General features: G+C 43.9%; 1 protein-coding gene across 5 annotated transcripts in view; it reads right to left on the reverse strand.

Moving 5' to 3' along the window:
• The window catches only part of PPP6R2 (protein phosphatase 6 regulatory subunit 2), a 186,799-nt gene that overhangs the window by 137,849 nt on the left and 35,875 nt on the right, over positions 1–13,075 (reverse strand). For all 5 annotated transcript variants that reach the window (XM_073619278.1, XM_073619280.1, XM_073619279.1 and 2 more), the window contains one exon: positions 9,028–9,137. The gene's annotated coding sequence lies outside the window, so the exon portion shown is untranslated. Of the gene's footprint in view, positions 1–9,027; positions 9,138–13,075 lie in introns of those variants that run through there.

Raw genomic sequence — 13,075 nt, forward strand, 5'->3', positions numbered from 1 at the left:
CAGTTTAGTATGTATTGCCAAAAATTTATTTTTTTTTCTTGGGAGGGTGCATGATATCAGCACAGGGCAAATCAGCACTGTCCAGACAGAGGGTCGAGGTCCTGCATTCTCATAGCACTATGGATCTACCTTTCGCCATCCAAAGGCTTTTATTTCAGAGGGATCACATCACAAAAATAAGTGCAACGTTTTGTAGTTGGGCATGCCTGAGGCAGGGGTCCTCCACGACCCTGAAACACTGCACTTGTCTTTGTGATGTGATCTCTCTGCAATAAAAGCCTTTGGACGGCTATTGTAGATCCATGGTGTGCTGGCGAATACATACACTTTCTTGATGTCTCCAGGATCCTGGTAATCACTGCAGCGCCCACTATTGATGAGCCTTGTTTTCCAGAAACGTGTACAATAGGAACATAGACAACAGTGCATTCTCATAGGACAATCGTGGGAGAATGAACACTCCCCCTAGAAGCTTTAACCAGACACTCATAAAAGTCACAAGACTGCTATATACTGCTGATGAAAAAAGGTGTTTAGCAGTTTATATTTACTAAAATAAATGCATTTCCATGTTCTGTGGGAGACCAGATATAGTAAATGCAGGGTCCTGAGTTTAGTAACACTTTAAGGCCCGTTCAAACTCATGCTTTGTAGTGACGCGTATTTTAATATCGGCGCACCTGTCCTAGTGTGGCATGTTGCCCTTTATTGTGAATGGCACTCATTACTAGAGGTCGACCGATATATCGGCCGATATTTGGCTTTTTTTTTTTTTACTTAATCGGCATCGGCCCATTGTGCTGATAAAAAAAGCCGATTATACCTTCAGCGGGACTTGCAAATGACTTCTGTAATAGAAGTCAATGCAAGTTTTCTGAAGTTTTCTTCTCTCCTCCTCTGGGCAGCCTGCCAAGTCTGATAAGAAGATACATTGTATCTCTTTCAGGTTCTTTTATCAATAGACTGAACTCCGTGTAGAAGTTCTCAGTTTAACCATGTAAAGACTAAATCTTTTCTGACACTTATTGCTTACAAGTAAAAATCCTGTATTTTCTGCTAGAAAATCACTTAGAACCCCCAAACATTATATATATTTTTTCTAGCAGAGACCCTAGGCAATAAAATAGCGGTTGTTGCAATATTTTATGTCACACGGTATTTGCGCAGCGGTCTTTCAAATGCAATTTTTTTTGAAAAAATACACTAATGAAATAAAAAAAAAAAAAAGCAGTAAAGTTAGCACATTTTTTTTCGTCCAAAAATTTTGATTACCTGTTTTTGTGTATTTAATATTTAATTTTTTTTTTTAATCTAAATTATACATACAAGTGAACTGATTGGAGGTTTGTTTTGTTTAATAAATGTTTAAATATAAAAAAATTTCTGTATCACTTATTACTTAAGGCTGCTTTCACACTGGAGCGGGCATGCGTTGACGCTGTTAAAAACGCTGTTAGTTTTAGCGGCGCTTTACCGTCATTTTAGCGGCGCTATTCGGCTGCTAGCGGGGCGCTTATAACCCAGCTAGCGGCCGAAGAAGGGGTTAAATGCGCCCCTGAAGTGCTGCTGCCGAAACGCTTTGCAGGCGCTTCGGCAGCGGTGCGCATACATTTCAATGGGCAGGAGTGGTGGAGGAGCGGTATACACCGCTCCAAAGATGCCGCTTGCAGGACTTTTTTTTTTAACATCCTGCCAGCGCATCGCCTCAGTGTGAAAGCACTCGAGCTTTCACATAGACTGCAGGGGAGCCGTTTTACAGGCGCTATTTTTAGCCCAAAAGCGCCTGAAAAACGCCCCAGTGTGAAAGGGGTCTAACTGTTAGATTTTATGCGATGAAGGGAAAAAAAAAAAAAGAAATCGGCCTAATATATCGGCCCCAAAAAATCGGCATCATATATCGGCCATCGCGATTTCTAAATATCGGCTTTGGCATCGGCCAGAGAAAAACCCATATCGGTCGACCTCTACTCATTACACTGTACAGTAGAGGCCCACAATGAATCACACGTGCCATGCTTTTTGGTCTGTCAGGGAAAAAAAAAAAATGTCTGCTATAACTGGATCACTGAGGTGCATTGCAGCTCATTCATAACAAAATGGACTGGGGGACGCTGCTGAGGATGTGACGCACTAGAGTTGGGGGAGGGGCCTGAAGGCGGTGGTGTGGAAGCAGGGGGCTGACTGCCCTACGATGCTGAAGATGCCATCAAGCGTAGCGTAGGGCCGTCGATCTAGTGGCCGGAGCCGTAAGCAAAACAGCTGACTCAGCAATCGCCGAGGTTAATGAGCCGGCCTGGCGAGGGCTGAGCGCTCCACCCTCCCTCCCCCTGGTTGTCAGTCCGGACCTGGTCTCGGAGTGAATCCCCCCCTGAGCACCCCGGAGCCGCCCTCCCGCCCCGCTCAGCTCCCCGGGTACGGCCGTAGTAGCAGCGTACTTGAAGCCGCCCACTCTGCATCTCAGTTACCTCCGAGAGCAGCTGGTGGCAGCGGCGTGCTGGGAGCCAGCTCTCCTGTTCCCTTGGATTTCCACAATTTGGAGAAGAGGCATGTCGGATCGCTGGAGTTTTAGAGAGCGTCTGAGTATTAAGGGCTGGAGTTGTGGCTGCCTGCAGTCCCCCTGGAAGGTTACCCTGGGAGAGAAGACCAGCAACCCGAGGTAACATTTAGATAGCGGTTCTATCCTCATGGTAGGATTATGACAAGACATGTACTAGCTGACTAAGTCTCTATAGTTTACCTGTGAAACACCCCCGGGGGAGGGGGTGTGTCAAGCATGAAGTATCGAGGGGCGACCGTGGCGACCCGCTGTCGGAGTCACACCCCAAGAACTTTGGTTGGACGCAGGCTGATAGAAATGGTACTTTTCTGCCGTGGATCCAGAGTCAGGCAGTGGCGGGTTTTCTGCCGTGGATCCAGAGTCAGGCAGTGGTGGGTAGGGGGGAGGGGGGGTATAGTATGGGAGGGTGGGTAGATTGGGGGGGGGGGGGATTGGTTTTTTGACAAATGACACCGGTGAGATTTCCGGATCAGTCTTGTGGGAGGCCTTAAAAGCGTATTTAAGGGGCCTTCTGATTTCATCAGGGGCCAATGTGAAAAAAGAAAGTATAAGGAGGAAAACAGAACTTTTAAAAGAAATCTATCAGCTCGAACAGCTACATAAGGCCACCGGCGGTAATCATAACTCTCTCCTACACCAACTAATCATAAAAAGAGAAGAAGAACTTAAAGACTTAATGGAGATCGATTCCAAACGTATTTTAAATAAAAACTTAAAAGACAGATTTAGATGGAGTAATAAGGTGGGGAAGCATCTGGCAACAGTATTGAAAAGGAAAAGAGGGACTAACTTTATAGATAGGATCCAAAATAAAAAGGGGTACTAAAATATACTTCCAGAGACATAGCCGAAGAATTCGAGTTACTTTTCATCCCTCTATAAAGGTGAGGCAAGGCGGGTTAGGTACCCCGGAAAGAGAGGAAAAAATAGATGAGTTCATAAGGGAGGCAGGTTTACCAAGCCTCTCTGATAGTGATGCTAAAGAACTAGAGCGTCCGATCACTGTTGAAGAGATAGAGAGGGCTTTGAAGGCATCTCCCTCTGGAAAGAGTCCAGGGCCTGATGGTTTTACTTCCTATTTCTACAAAAAATTTAAGGAGCCCCTGATCCCCAAGCTTTGCCAGATTTGGAATGGGCTAGGGGGCCAGGAAGAGTTATGCGAGGGGGCACTGATGGCCTTAGTAACTCTAATACCAAAAGAAGGGAAAGATAGCTCGCTGTGTTCAAGCTATAGCCCGATAGCACTGCTCAACGCTGATATTAAATTATACGCCAAGGTATTAGCCAGCAGATTAAAGAATAAAAAGTCGTACTGGGTCCATCCAGACCAGACCGGTTTTATACCAGGGAGAGAGGGGAAGGACAACGGCGTTAGGTTGCTCCTGGTAATGGAAGCGATGAAAACGGGGGGACCCCCGGCCTGCTTCTGTCGATCGATGCAGAGAAAGCCTTCGACAGAGTAGACTGGGGGTTCATGTTGAGGACGTTGAAGGCAGTCGGTCTGGGTGACACCATGCTGAGCTGGATTAGAGCATTGTATAGATCTCCCACGGCATTTGTCAGGGTAAACGGTATACCATCGGCGGAGTTCAGGATGGAAAACGGGACTAGGCAGGGTTGCCCCCTGTCCCCCCTCCCGTTTGTTTTAACCCTAGAACCCTTACTAGCCTCGATTCGAAAGAACCCGGACATATGCGGATGTGTGGTGGAGGGCGAAGCACACAAGCTCTCGGCGTTTGCCGATGATGTATTGTTTTACATTGTCAAACCAAGGATTACACTTCCCAATCTCCTGGCTACTCTGAGAAGATATGGGGAGTTATCAAACTATAAGGTTAACCTTAGCAAATCAGTTGTTTTAAACATCAATATTGACGGTCAACAAGCATCTAAACTTAAGGAAAATTTCCATTTTCCGTGGAGCAAAAAAATCAGCTACCTGGGAGTTACATTAGCAAATTCCATAAGGAAACTGTACCTATTAAACTTCATCCCTCTCCTTGACGAGATCAAGAAGGAAACGAGAAAAAGTATGCATCTTCCTATTTCTTGGATTCGTCGAGTAAATACTGTTAAAATGACCCTGGCCCCGAAGATCCTGTACAAAATGCAGCTACTCCCAATCCCGTTAGCACAGACTTTTTTTAGGGTATTGAACAATATTCTCACTAGATTCATATGGAAAAATAAGAAGCCACGGAATGCCTACAAGGTCCTGAGTAGGGATAAAGCACAGGGTGGTCTGGCTCTCCCGGAATTTAAAAAAATATCACAGAGCGATAGTATTATCACGGGTGTTAGATTGGGGAAAGGAATCGATAGATAAAAGATGGGTAAGCTTAAAAAAAAAATATGAGTAACGCAAATCTTAACCAATTAATTTGGAATCCCCCACATTTTAGGAAATTAGGCCCAAATGCACATAACACAACACGTTACACTTTAAAGATATGGGATCAGTTACATAAGCAAAATGCCTGGGAGTTTAACTCACCATTTATTTAAAAGACAACAAGTTTTTTCCGCCAGGGTTGAGGGAAGTGGGAGGGAATTGAATAAAAAAAAAAAAGAATGATACACAATTGATAGATATTATGAATAATGGTAAAATTGGCACGTTTCAGGAATTAAACCTACTCAAGGACCTATTGAAAATAGACACATGGCGTTATAACCAGCTGGTGCTCTTTATTAAAAGCCTTCCTGGGCCCATTAGGGACAAGAAGAACCTCAGCTCTTTGGAGAAATTGTTTTTGAAGAACAGAGTTATAAGGAAAACAAAAGAACTATATAAAATAGTGCGGGAGGAGGGTGAAGTAGTGAAACCGTTATATTGTAACAAATGGGAATCCGAACTGGGATCTTTATCCAGTGGAGTGACTTGGGAGGCCATCTTAAACGCAACACATAAATCAGCAGTAGACATGAGAATGGTAGAATCAAATTTTAAATGTTTAGCCAGATGGTACATGACACCAGATAGAATAAACAAGATGCCACCAGAACGTTCTGGAAACTGCTGGAGGGGATGCTCCATCAGGGGAACTATGGCACACCTCACCTTTGGTGGGAGTGCCCTATTATCAAAAAAATCTGGCAGGATGTGCTAAAGATAACACTGGAGATAATGGGTATGGAGATCAAGGAGGACCCGTGGGTGTGTTTGTTTCATGGGACGGAAGGTCATACTAGCAGGTACAATGCATCTTTAACTCCGGTACTACTCAATGCGGCAAAAAGTTTAATACCAAAAAAATGGCAAGAGGTTGAGGGCCCAAGCATTCGTGATTGGTTAGTGAGGGTCAACAAAACCTATATCTTAGAGGCGGGTGTGGCAGAAGATATTAGGCTAGAGATAGAAGAGGATTCGGATGGAGTAAAGTGGGCTAAGTGGATATCCTTCTAAAAAAACAGGGAGATTTGCCGAGAATTTCATTCAATGAGTGCATGCTTTATTGGGAGCAGGTCTGCAGGATGGGGGTGGGGGTGGGGTGGGTTAGGGTTTGGGATTGTAAGTGGTATATTGGGGCGTAGTATTAGTAGTGGGATTTTTAAACCTTTGTAAAGAATAAATAAAGATTTTCCAAAAAAAAAAAAATAAAATCGAATAAAAAAACGCCATGTTTCTGCTACTATGATGTGACGAGTATGAGACGGGGAAAAAATGAGCCATAAATGGTGATTTTAATCCTCTCAATGTAAACGCTGACGTAGCATGAAAAAAACAAAAAACAAAAAAAAAACAAATGGACTGTCCTTATGCAATGCATGTTAATGCACCACTGCATGTCCACCCTCTCTGCATATGCAGGTGCTCTGACACCAAATTAAAGGAAAAACAGCTGTAGAGTACAAGCTGTAAAGAGTAGGCAAAATATCACCAAGCAGTGTAGTATGAAAAAAGTTTAATTAAAATGATTTTAAAACGTTATGGAATGACATCTGACTCCAAGCACAGGCTTTGGGTTCCTGTAGGACTTTTCTATATTACAAAGGCCATATTTTTATTTCATATGAAATATCACATGCAATATTTAAAGTAAATTCACTAAAGTTAAATACAAAAAATGCAGTATATACCTGTGGTGAATATCGGAAACAATTTGGTATCACCTTAAGCGCAATTCACAAAAAAAAAAAAAAAAAAAATATGATTTCATGGTGTATCCACTCGATATTTGGGTCCCGTCGGAATCTCGGAATCTAATGCCCGCTTTAAAAATACGGGGGCCCTTAGATAGCGGACCCAACCCAAAAAGTAAAGGCACGTTTTGGGTGGGGTCTGGGACACTACCAAGGCCCCCCACAATGTACATTCACCATCAATCCTGTCGTCCAATGATGCAGATACATGTCAATCATGAGGAACGAAGCCCACCGTCAGGGGAAAAAAAAAAAAAAAAGTGCCCAATGCAGTCACAATTGGCTGTTGCCTGTTGATGCCTCACCACGAATGAGTTGTCCCAGTCGCCACTGCAAATAGTAAACAAAGAGGTAGGGTTTCCCAGCTGATGTCCTCAGCCAAATATGGACAGGTTATTCATTATTTGGTTAATGATGTTACCTCTGCTCCATTATTTACAATTTGTGGAGGGAACAGTGACAAGTCATTCACAGCAACTGAGCATCAGGAAACCAATAGTGTCGGCTGTCAGAGGTTATTTTCCTTTGGGCGGTTGTGGTGTAGTACATTGACAAGGATCTGTGTCACTGGATGATGTGATTGATGGTGGAATTACATCATGTGGCATGTCAAACGGTGTAATGAATTGACTTATCCAAATGTGCATTTATTTCCTTTTTTGTAATGAGTGGGGGTACCCTTACTCATTCACAAAGATAGGGGACTAGTTGCTGGCATTTAGGGGCCCACTTATTTAGGGGCATCTGAATTCTGATAAGGCCCCTGCCCGCAGACCCCCACAAACCCTGGACCAGGATAATGGGGAAGAGGCGCCTGTCCTTATTAACAGTGGGGTAAGGTGCTTTGCGTGGCATGTGGTCTGGTGTGGCTCAGGAGGGGGAGTTACACAATGGCCTTCTCCCCCCCCCCCCTCCCCTGCCTGGCCAGCCAAGTTGAATGCTTGGAAAAATGCTTCGATGCGGGCAGACAGTTATTGAATGGCAAGAAGAATTAATGAACTACGAGGACGCTCACCAGCACCCTTGCAGTTCACTGAGAACTACAAGCCGCCGGCCGCAGAGCCTGGCGGTACTTGCAGTTTAATTAACAAGAAACTAAATGAATGACGTGGGTGGAGCCTCGCATGGTCGTGATGTTTTCAAATTATGATAGTGGGTGCAGGGAGAAGATCCCCATCCGATGTCAAAGTGGGGAGCGCTGGCGGCAGGAGGTGGGTCACTAGGAGTAAGTTACATGTTGCACCCTAAATATGGGTGTTACAGGCTCCTAAATGTGAACTTAGTCTTGAAGTGGATTGAAAAATACATTTTCAATAGTTCTAAATTGATTTTATTGTGAGGATTGAGTCAGTTCTTCTGGTATTTTAAGTGGTTATAAAGCCAAAATATTTTTAGATTAATGCATCAGTAGCCCACCTCATCCCTCATTCGATCCAGCTCTGTGGCACTCTGCAGCTCTTCTCTACCCCTCACGTCCTGGTCTCGCTGGCTTTGCCGAGGCACAGAGAGCCATTTGCTCCCGCTGTTGTCAATCAAAACCAGTAAGGAGGGAGCGCGGGGCGAAGAGAATCCTTCTGTCAGTTTCAACAGATGCAGGCCATGAGGCTCAGCAGCAAGCCCGAACGAGATGCTTTCTATGGGTGGCAATTGGTGGAAAGGAGGAGCCAGGAGTGCCGGCAGGGGGAACAGAGAAGAGGAGGTTTGGGGCTGCTCTGTACAGTGGAATTGCACAGAGCAGGTAAGCATTTACAATCACTTTAAAGACAGCAGCAAAATCAAGTCATATAGTTTAAAACCCAACATAAGGCACAGCTCTAGGTTTTTTAAACGTTTTAATCTTCAATACTCACATTACCAGATTTAATACTCTACTTTGCTGAGCGTGCTAGTCTAATATGCACAGCGGGGAGTTGTATGACAGACAATAGTTCTGGTGTTGTAACCCCACTGCCTTCACTGCTGTGCCATACGCAAAGCACATTGATGACATTTGTGCTGTGCTTTGTGTAAAAGGAGGCACAACACCAGAACTGGTGTCATTAAAAAAATACCATTCTGACACAGCAAAGAGCTGGAAGCGCGGCACCCTACTGTACACATCAGAATCACTTAGCTAAGCTTAGAGTGTCCCTAAAGTAGTAAATGTAAGTGTAAAAAAAATAAAAAAAATAAGACTGTGCCTGGAGATGGCCTTTAAAAATGATGATCTCACACAAAAACTATGCAATCCATACATAATGGTGAAATATATTTTTTACTAGATAGTGGCATAAACACACTGATCACTCTACTGTATGTTTGTAATAGTGTAACAAAGTAGGTATTACCTTGTAAAGAAACACAGTAAATCTCAGAGTAGATATCGAAGAGGACCTCTCACATACATTTGGGCAGTAAGGTGAAAAACAAAAAGGGACAGCGTACTGCAATGGTGTTCCTGCAAGTATACAAACATGATATGTTTCTGAATTAGCACAACACAAACAAAATGTGTGGCTGAAGAATAACATAAGACATATACTACACAACAGAGCAAAAAACATAGAAAACACAACAATTAACGAACGTTATGTAATTTTATAAATTAGTAACAAATGGTACCATTAAGAGAGAAGTAAAGGTTTTTGTTTTTTTCCTCCATCATACTTACCTAGGTGGATGCAACATGGGTCTGATGCTGCATCTGTCACCCGACGCCTCTACACTGAGAGGCGAGTGATCGAACACTGTCGATCACTCGGTTTTCACAGCTCCGTGAGCAGAGAGCTGTAGACTATCAGTCCCAGCTCTGTTCTTCTCCCTCCTCAATAATTGGAGCTCTGGGCTGTGGAGGGGCAGGGAGCAGCCATCTCAGGATCTCAGTGGCACGCTGAGAGGCTGAGGTGGGTGTCAGTCCAGCCAACTGGCGGATCCAGACTCCGTGGTCGGGATGCCGTGGTGCCTGGGCTAACATTGGTGACGTCAGCAGAGAGCGGACTTCAGTCCACTCTCTGCTGAAAACGGGTCACAGGAGTGCAAAATGAATTGCACTCCTGTGATCCATAGGAGAAGTAAAGCCAAACAAGCTTTGGCTATACTTCTTCTGTATTTTATCTAAAAAGGATGTTGGATATTTTTGGGATGTGGGTGCCATTATACATATAAATTCTGTTAGTGCCTTTATGACCTACTGTATCAAGTATGACCTGTTAAATTTTAACTGAAAAACTTTTATTGTTTTGGTTTTAGAGTGGAGAAGGATTAGAACATCTGTTTTTAGCGCTGTGTGTGCTCTGGTTATAACACTTTCACACCTACAGATCGATCAGGTCCGTCTGTCAGTTTTTCAGACGGACCTGATCAGACCCTCCACCAGTCTCCTCTATGGATTGGCAGGTGTCAACGGACATGTGTTCATTGACACTCGCAGACATCCGATCAGATCCTATCTGCTAGATGGGAATACGTTCTCCATCCGTGTGTGTGTGTGTGTGTGTGTGTGTGTGTGTGTGTGTGTGTGTGTGTGTGTGTGTGTGTGTGTGTGTGTGTGTGTGTGTGTGTGTGTATCCGCTCTGCATAAGCAGAGCGGAAAGGGACCAGCCATCTGCCTGCTCAGCAGGCATCAGCAGACAGATATCATGCTTAGCAAGTAGACCCCAACAGAGCCCACCCTGTGTGTAGGGGGGGGGGCTTAGAGATGCATTCTCTACATTTGTCCTGGAAAGTGAAAGAAGGTTTTCAGTGGTCCCCAAAACAGGAATGGAGGTGAAACTCTTGCAATGGGGAGACTAGTTCTGATGGGATTTTTTTTTTCCTCATTTTCTGGTTTAGCTATGGGACACAGGTGAAAGGAAATCTCAAAAGGACAAAAAAAAAAAAACACAACAGGCATTTTAACCGGTTCCCGACCGGCGCACGCCAATGTACGTCGGCAGAATGGCACGGCTGGGCAAATGGGCGTACTTGTACTACCTCGCTACCTATCACAGTTTTGGAGGCCCTGAAATATCAAGATAACACAACCCCCCCCCCCCCCCCCCCCCCCCATGACCCCATTTTGGAAAGACACCCCAAGGTATTTGCTAAGAGGCATGGTGAGCATTCTGCAGCCCTCATTTATTTTGAAAATGAAGAAAAAAGGAAAATCTATTATTTGCTTCAAAACTGAGATCTGCAAAATACTCAACATGCCTCTCAGCAAATAGCTTAGGGAGTCTACTTTCCAAAATGGGGTCATTTGGGGGGGGGGGGGGGTTGTGCTATATTGGCATTTCAGGGCCTCCGAAACTGTGATGGGTAGCGAGGAGTGAAATCAAACATTTAAGCCCTTACAAATCTTGAAGGCGCCGATTGGTTTTCGGAGTCCTGTACGTGGCTAGGCTCCCAAAAAGTCTCACATGTAGTAGCCCTGTATTTAGGAGAAGCAGCAGAAGAATGTATTTTGTGGTGTAATTCCACATAGACCCATGTCATGTGTGAGCAATATATCATTTCAGTGACAACTTTGTCATTTTTCAAACACTTGTGAAAAAAAAGGAATTTCCTTGGGGTGTCTACTTTCCAAAATGGGGTCATTGGGGGGGGGGGGGGGGGGGTTGTACTGCCCTGACTCACTAACTAAAAGCTGCGTAAATTCCAGAAAATGTACCATAGTTTGTAGACGCTATAACTTTTGTGCAAACCAATAAATATACGCTTATTGAAATTTTTTTACACCCAAGACGTGGCTGAATAAATTTTTGGCTTTTTTTTTTTTCTTTTTCAAAATTTTCGGTCTTTTTCCATTTATATCGCAAAAAATAACAATCCCAGGAGGTGAGCAACCACCACCAAAAGAAAGCTCTATTTGTGTGTGAAAAAAAAAAAAAAAAAGGATGCAAGTTTCGTTTAGCAACAGCATTGCATGACCGCGCAATTACCAGTTAAAGCAGCGCAGTGCCAAAAATTGTAAAAAGTGTTCTGGTCATTAAAGGGGGCAAATCCTTCCGGTCCTTAAGTGGTTAAAGTGACTCTAAAGGTATGAGGTTTGCATTCTCTGCAGGGTAAGAAACCTTTCATGATTAGCTCCCCACAGCCCCTCTTAAATGCTTACCTGGCTCATCTTTTGATCCGGTGCTATGCCCATATGAAACAGCGCTCTCCTTCTCTGGCTCTCTCTCACACGCAGAGACAGCAGTAGGAGCCATTGGCTCCTACTGTTCTCAATCAAATCCTGTGAGGAGGGAGCGGGGCCGAGCCATGCTTTGTATGACTATAGATGCACACAGCCAGGCTTGGGAGCGAGCCTGCATGAGTACTGCTCCTCCTCTTCTCTAAATGTCCCCATAGCAAGCAGCTTGCTATGGGGACACTCAGAGAAGAGGAGGAGCGGACAGTGCCTGCAGGGGAACTCAGACAAAGAGGTTCAGGGCACCTCTGTGCAATACCATTGTACAGAGCAGTGGATATAAAAAAAGTCTACACATTCCTGTTAAAATGTCAGGTTTCTGTGATGTAAAATAAATAAAATGAATAAGATAAATCATTTCAAAACTTTTTCCACCTTTAATGTGACCTATAAACTGTACAACTCAATTGAACAACAAACTGAAATCTTTTAAGTGGAGGGAAGTAAAAATAAAAAAATAAAATAATATGGTTGCATAAGTGTGCACACCCTTAAACTAACACTTTGTTGAAGCACCTTTTTATTTTATTACGGCACTCAGTCTTTTTTGGCATTTACCCATCAACATGGCACATATTGACTTGCCAATATTTGGCCACTCATCTTTGCAAAAACACTCCAAATCTGTCAGAATGCGAGGGCGTCTTCTGTGCATAGATTCAGGTCTGGGCTCTGGCTGGGCCATTCCAAAACTTTAATCTTCTTCTGGTAAAGCCATTCCTTTGTTGATTTGGATGTATGCTTTGGGTTGTTGTCATGCTGAACGATGAAGTTCCTCTTCATCATCAGCTTTCTAGCAGAAGCCTGAAGTTTTTGTGCCAATATTGACTGGTATTTGGAATTGTTCATAATTTCCTCTACCTTGACTAAGGTCCCTGTTGCAGCTGAAGAAAAACAGCCCCCAAAGCATGATGCTGCCACCACCATGCTTCACTGCGGGTATGGTGTTCTTTTGGTGATGTGCAATATTGTTTTTGTGCCAAAACATATCTTTTGGGATTATGGCCAAAAAGTTCAACCTTGGTTTCATCAGAAAATAACACAACACATTTTCCCACATGCTTTTGGGAGACTTCAGATGCGATTTTGCAAAATTTAGCCAGACTTGGATGTTTTTCTTGGTAAGCAAAGGCTTCCGTCTTGCCACTCTACCCCATAGCCCAGACATATGAATAATGTGGGAGATTGTTGTCACATGTATCACACAGCCTGTACTCGTATTCCTGCAG

Source organism: Aquarana catesbeiana, linkage group LG03 (assembly GCF_042186555.1).
Source record: "Aquarana catesbeiana isolate 2022-GZ linkage group LG03, ASM4218655v1, whole genome shotgun sequence".
Lineage (NCBI taxonomy): Eukaryota > Metazoa > Chordata > Amphibia > Anura > Ranidae > Aquarana > Aquarana catesbeiana.